The sequence below is a fragment of the Symphalangus syndactylus genome, chromosome 11 (assembly GCF_028878055.3).
Source record: "Symphalangus syndactylus isolate Jambi chromosome 11, NHGRI_mSymSyn1-v2.1_pri, whole genome shotgun sequence".
Lineage (NCBI taxonomy): Eukaryota > Metazoa > Chordata > Mammalia > Primates > Hylobatidae > Symphalangus > Symphalangus syndactylus.
In genome coordinates this window covers 131,952,973-131,960,047 of record NC_072433.2, presented here as the reverse complement: position 1 = coordinate 131,960,047, position 7,075 = coordinate 131,952,973, and the positions used below count along the sequence as shown (strand labels likewise).

Here is a 7,075-nt window from a genome sequence, read left to right as displayed (position 1 = left end):
AGATGGAGTTTCATCATGTTGGCCAGGCTGGTCTCCAACTCCTGACCTCAAGTGATCCGCCTGCCCCGGCCTCCCAAAGTGCTGGAATTACAGGCATGAGTCACTCTACTCAGCCTGTACCCTTTTAAATGAAGCCGTCCTGATTCATGGGTCCTATCTTGGTATCTTCCTAAATGGTGGCGTGGTTTTGCCAGTGGATGAGAGAGACTTGTGCAGAATCTGCAGCTGCAGTTTCCAGAACACATACCTTTGGCTCTGCAGCAGTGAGCGCTGGACTCTGGAGCCCAGTAGCCCAGCTGTCACTGCGGGCTGTGGTCCTAGGTGGGTGCTGTGGGCAGGTCACCTACCTGTGCAGGTTTTGGCTTAAGGGGTTGAACTCCTTGGTTTCTAAAGTTCTTACCAGTTCTAATATTCTGAGTTTATTTTGAGACTAACTAGTCACCATCCCATAGGTTTTTTGGTTGTCTAATTCCTTCTAGAAATTTTAAAATATGAGAAGGATAAAGAAGGAGCACCACTTGGGCAACCTTGACATCGCCCCTTATTTATTTCCAGGCTTTCTTCTCTGCACTTTTGAAACATAGCCACAATTCTTTTGGCTTAGGATTGACTTGGTGATGCGGGCTCTTTTTTGGTTCCATATGAACTTTAAAGTAGTGTTTTCCAATTCTGTGAAGAAAGTCATTGGTAGCTTGATGGAGATGGCATTGAATCTATAAATTACCTTGGGCAGTATGGCCATTTTCATGATATTGATTCTTCCAACCCATGAGCATGGAATATTCTTCCATTTGTTTGTATCCTCTTTTATTTCATTGAGCAGTGGTTTGTAGTTCTCCTTGAAGAGGTCCTTCACGTCCCTTGTAACTGACTTCAAACTATACTACAAGGCTACAGTAACCAAAACAGCATGGTACTGGTACCAAAACAGAGATATGTATCAATGGAACAGAACAGAGCCCTCAAGAAATAATGCCGCCACATATCTACAACTATCTGATCTTTGACAAACCTGACAAAAACAAGCGATGGGATAAGGATTCCCTATTTAATAACTGGTGCTGGGAAAACTGGCTAGCCATATGTAGAAAGATGAAACTGGATCCCTTCCTTACACCTTACACAAAAATTAATTCTAGATGGATTAAAAACTTACATGTTAGACCTAAAACCATAAAAACCCTAGAAGAAAACCTAGGCAATACCATTCAGGACATAGGCATGGGCAAGGACTTCATGTCTAAAACACCAAAAGCAATGGCAACAAAAGCCAAAATTGACAAGTGGGATCTAATTAAACTAAAGAGCTTCTGCACAGTAAAAGAAACTACCATCAGAGTGAACAGGCAACCTACAAAATGGGAGAAAATTTTCCCAACCTACTCATCTGACAAAGGGCTAATATCCAGAATCTACTATGAACACAAACACATTTACAAGAAAAAAGCAAACAACCCCATCAAAAAGTGGGCAAAGGACATGAACAGACACTTCTCAAAAGAAGACATTTATGCAGCCAAAAAACACATGAAAAAATGCTCATCATCACTGGCCGTCAGAGAAATGCAAATCAAAACCACAATGAGATACCATCTCACACCAGTTAGAATGGCCATCATTAAAAAGTCAGGAAACAACAGGTGCTGGAGAGGATGTGGAGAAATAGGAACACTTTTACACTGTTGGTGGGACTGTAAACTAGTTCAACCATTGTGGAAGTCAGTGTGGCGATTCCTCAGGGATCTAGAACTAGAAATACCATTTGACCCAGCCATCCCATTACTGGGTGTATACCCAAAGGACTATAAATCATGCTGCTATAAAGACACATGCACACGTATGTTTATTGCGGCACTATTCACAATAGCAAAGACTTGGAACCGACCCAAATGTCCAACAACGATAGACTGGATTAAGAAAATGTGGCACATATACACCATGGAACACTATGCAGCCATAAAAAATGATGAGTTCATGTCCTTTGTAGGGACATGGATGAAACTGGAAACCATCATTCTCAGTAAACTATCACAAGGACAAAAAACCAAACACCGCATGTTCTCACTCATAGGTGGGAATTGAGCAATGTGAACTCATGGACACAGGAAGGGGAACATCCCACTCTGGGCACTGTTGTGGGGTGGGGGGACGGGGGAGGGACAGCATTGGGAGATATACCTAATGCTAAATCACCAGTTAATGGGTGCAGCACACCAACATGGCACATGGATACATATGTAACAAACCTGCACATTGTGCACATGTACCCTAAAACTTAAAGTATAACAATAATAATAATAATAATAAAAGAAACAGCCACAATTAACAACAGGAGCTTTGGAAACCAGCAAACGTGGCTTTCAGCGTCAGTGCTGCCACCGTGTGGTGCGGTGGGTGTGTGGTGGCAGCAGGAGCTTCGGAAACCAGCAGACGTGGCTTTCAGCGTCAGTGCTGCCACCGTGTGGTGTGGTCGGTGTGCGGTGGCAGCTGCATCATCCCTCCGAGCCTCCCATTGCTCATCTGTAAGGCACACGCTGCGGGTTGTGTGAAAGTTAGCCGAAACGATGTGCCTGAAGTGCACGGTCACAGCTCAGCGGTGCACCCGCTGCTGAGGCCAGTCGGCCTGGCCGCCCCAGACCCACTAATTACCCCCCAGACAGAGGACTCACTCTCCAAAGGGGTGTGACTGACGACTCAGCCAGAGCTCCTGCCTGGTGCCCTTGTGTCAAGAGTGGACCCTGGGGCAGAAGTCTTGGAGATGGCCCTGGAGCCATCTCCCAGGTGACAGGGCTGACACGGGAGCCGAGCCCTGGGGAACGTGGGCTGAGAAGCTGGAGCACTGGGTGAGCTCTAGGAGGCTCCCTTGGGCACAGCAGGTGGGAAACGCAGGAAGGAGCCTCCGTTCCTGCTCCAGGAGGGAGGTCAGGTGTCATCTGGCCCCAGCTCACTGGCTTCACCCACGCAGGTGGAGGCGTGTGTGACCCGAATTCCTTGTCTGGGTGAGCCTGGCCACACCTCTCCCCAGCCCTCAGATGGCCGGTCACTGAACTGGAAACCGGCCTCTCCGGGTTGAGCTCTGAAAGCCTGCACCACACACAAATGGGAATGCGAGACCTAGGAAGCACCCGCGGGCCTCTTTCCTGGGCAAGTATGAAATCGATACAGTCGAATAAATAGAAAACAGATCAACTTGCGGCCTGTGACTCAAAGTGAAGGAACTACATCGTGAGAAAGCTTCACTGCAGGAATCAAGAAAATCGGAAGCATCATCTACTCCTTACTCCTGACACATGTGAGACGGTTTTCCACGAAAAAAGCTTGCGTCGATGAAGTGTCCTCGAAACTTTATCAAGAAAAAGGTTTTTTTAAAAAGGAAAATGTGTCATTTTTTGCTCGTGTCTGCTCTGATCTTAAAATATACAGGAAAATATAAGCTCTAAAAATAGAAGTCCTGTGAGGTGGGTGAGGATCCCAAACAGAGCCTGCAGATGGTGAGCAGGAATAAAAAGCTCAGCAGGAGGGTGGTGATGTTCTTAAAAATACAAATGCATCCTCACAACATCAGCGTTTGTATTAGAAGCCTCGATGTGGAGGGAGAAAGAAAGTCTGTGAGCAGTAAGACGAGAGTGCTGGAGACCAGGCAGTGGCAAGCCACAGCCAAGCCCGGTGTGGAAGGCAAGCCCCCACCGGCATTCAGAAACACGACAGAGGACATCCCCGGGCTGCGGAGGCAGCGTCTGAGCCAGGGCTTCTCCACACACCTGTGGCAGGAGTCTGGGCCTCGTCTGCAGATACGAGCAGGTAACAAGGAGCTGCCAGGCATCTGAGGACATCAGCATCTTGAGACACGCACTAGCCGTGGTGGACACGTTCACACAGGAGTCACAAAGAGACTTGGAGGCCACTATGTCCGTTAAGAAGAGAATGGACTGGTAAGAAAAAACTCCTTAGCAATTGAAACCAGGCCAGGCGCGGTGACTCACACTTGTAATCCCAGCACTTTGGGAGGCCGAGGTGGGCGGATCACTTGAGGTCAGGAGTTCGAGACCAGACTGGCCAACATGGTAGAACCCCATCTCTACTAAAAATACAAAAATTAGCCAGGCATGGTGGCGCATGCCTGTAATCCCAGCTACTCGGGAGGCTCAGGCCCAAGAATTGCTTGAACCCGGGAGGCGGAGGTTGCAATGAGCCAAGATCACACCAATGCTCTCCAGCCGGGGCGATAGAGTGAGACTCAGGAAAAAAAAAAAAAAAACAAGTTGAAATCACAAAATACACAGACTTAGTAGTGGGCTGAAGGCACAGGGACACAGACACAGATAGTGCAGAGATGGAGCCCCGTGGTTCTTGGCAATGACAGAGAAGCAGATAGTGCAGAGATAGAGCCAGGTGATTCTTCCCCACAGCCCTGCAAAATGGGATAGGGGTGGAAGAAGCGTGAAATGGAAACAGTCACAGTAAAACTTTGCACCAGCTAAACAAAGATTTGACTTCACAGTGAAAAGCTGTGGAGGGCCAGAGCAAGTCACACGCAGTTCCACAACTCACTAGCAAACGTTTAAGGCGAAACAACAAAAACTCATATGGGATAAAATGGTCTTACATGGATAAAATGGTCACACTTTGCTGAGAGAAAGGAAAGATCTGAATCAAGAAAACACGTTGTGTTCCAGAGGGAAGGGTTTGATACTGGGAAGATGCTGCTTCTCCCTCTGCGAAGGCATTCTATACCGAACAGCAAAATCTCACCAGGCATTGCTCATGGAAATCGACAAGGTGGACAGGAAATACTCAAGAACAGTCCCAGGCAAGGAAAAGAGACGGGCCTGCAGATGCAGGTCTGATGATGGAGCTTCCCGTCTGCAAACAGCAGAGTGTCTGCAGATTAGGAGAGCGGAAGACAGGGTCTCCAGGCAGGTGGGAACCTGGGAGGTGACAGTGATTTCAAATGAGGGGAGGATTTGCCTCTTCAGAGACAGACTCAGAGCTACTGGCTGTTGTTTTGAAGGGTGAAAAAAGCAACTTGGATTTTTTTTTAAAGGAAAATTTGTACTATTTTAATTATTTTTATGTACGGAAAACTCAACAGTGTACATTTAACCCAGTTTAGTGGCAAGTTCTTTACCCTTTGCCTTTTTGAGTTTGGCAATGTGAGCCACAGACTTGGGACCCAGGACACTGCCACCCCAGTGACGGCGGATCTCATCGTACCTGTCATTATAATCGGTCCTGATAGCTGCTACCAGCTTAGCCAAAGCAGCTGTGTCTTCCGAGTTCACCTGTGTGAAGGCGACAGTCATGCAGGTCTCCCTGTGGGCTAGACGGCCCAGTCTTGCCTTCCCCTTCATAATGCAGTAAGGCACCTCCATTTTACGACACAAGGCAGGCAGGAAGACAACGAGCTAGATGGGCTCCACGTGTGTGCAATCACCACCAGCTGAGCTTTCTTGTTGTCCACCGAGGTGGTGACAGTGTTAACTCCTGCTCAAAGGACAGGTGGTCTCTTAGTGGGAACATCCCCTTGCTGGTAGCTTCCTTCTCGGCCCGGGCCAACAGTCTCTGCTTCTTCTCTTGCTTTGTCTCTGGTCTGTATTTGTGGGCCAGCCTAAGCAGCTGAGGAGCTGTTTGGTGGTCCAGGGCCTGGGTGAACTGGTTAATCGCAGGAGGCACTTTCAGCCGCTTACAGAGGATGGCTCTCTGCCACTGCAACCTGATAACGGGGCCATTTCACAAAGTGGGTGAGGTCCCTTTTGGGCTGGATGTCCTTTCCAATGCCAAAATTCTTAGGCCTTTTCTCAAATGGGGATTCACCACTTTCTTGCCCTCCTGCTTCTTCACGACAGCAGGGGCTGGAACCACCTTCTTCCCCTTAGCCTTCTTTCCTTTCAGCATCTTGGGCAGCGGGAGGAGAGAGCGCAACTTAGATTTCTAAATTGTGCCACACATAAAAATAAATCCCAGGCTAATTCAATATTGAAACATAAAATATAAGGGGTATCCGGGCACAGTGGCTCATGCCTGTCATCTCAGCACTATGGGAGGCCAAGGCAGGCGGATCACGAGGTCAGGAGTTTGGGAGCAGCCTGGCCAACATGGTGAAACCCGTCTCTACTAAAAATACAAAAATTAGCCAGGCATGGTGGTGGGCACCTGTAATCCCAGCTACTCGGAGGCTGAGGCAGGAGAATCGCTTGAACCCAGGAGGGGGAGGTTGCAGTGAGTCGAGACCGCACCATTGCTTTGGAGAGAAGTAGGAGAAAAGGCTTTGTAATGTTGGGATAGGAAAGGGCTTCATAAGCAAGACCTTGAATTTCAAGAGGAATCTATTCCTTTGTCCCCCTTAGAAAGTCAAGTTTTGACTGGTGCAGAATCCAAGTGAACCCACCAAGATGAATTATCTGAAGAAGACTTCTCCACGCAGCAGAATTAACCAGGCCAGGTTATGTAGTTATTCCGTGTCACCCCTTTTTTGTTTTTATGAGATGGAGTCTTGCTCTGTCACTCAAGCTGGAGTGCAGTGGCACAATGTCTGCTCACTGCAACCTCCGCCTACCGGGTTCAAGTGATTCTCCTGCCTCAGCCTCCTGAGTAGCTGGGATTACAGGCGCATGCCACCACACCTGGATAATTTCTGTATTTTTATTAGAGACGAGGTTTCACCATGTTGGCCAGGCTGGTCTCAAACTCCTGACCTCAAGTGATCCACCTGCCTCGGCCTCCCAAAGTGCGGGTATTACAGGCATAAACCACTGCGGCCAGCCCCACGTCAGCCTTTCTGATGCTGCCAGGTACAACAGATAAAGCACCTTTCAGCATCACCCATTTAAAAATATGACCAGTGAACCCAGCGCTCCCCAAGTGTGAGCTGAGAAGGTATGGAAGAGACTGCCTCTCCCAATTCACATCTTGTTTCTATTAATACTAAACAGGAGGACGAAATCCATAGGACAGCCCTGTTCCAACTTCTGGAAAAGCATTCTCAGCTTCAGGATGAAGCCCAAACCCCTGGCTTCTCTCTTTTTCTCTCCCCCCTTTCTCAGCTCCTCCCTGCAATCCCACCACACTGCTCAGG

The 7,075-nt window shown here is 48.2% G+C and overlaps 1 pseudogene; it reads right to left on the bottom strand.

The window, feature by feature from the left end:
* Positions 1-5,087: 5,087 nt before the first annotated feature.
* LOC129457460 (large ribosomal subunit protein eL8-like) lies at positions 5,088-5,895 on the bottom strand (annotated as a pseudogene).
* Positions 5,896-7,075: the final 1,180 nt, after the last annotated feature.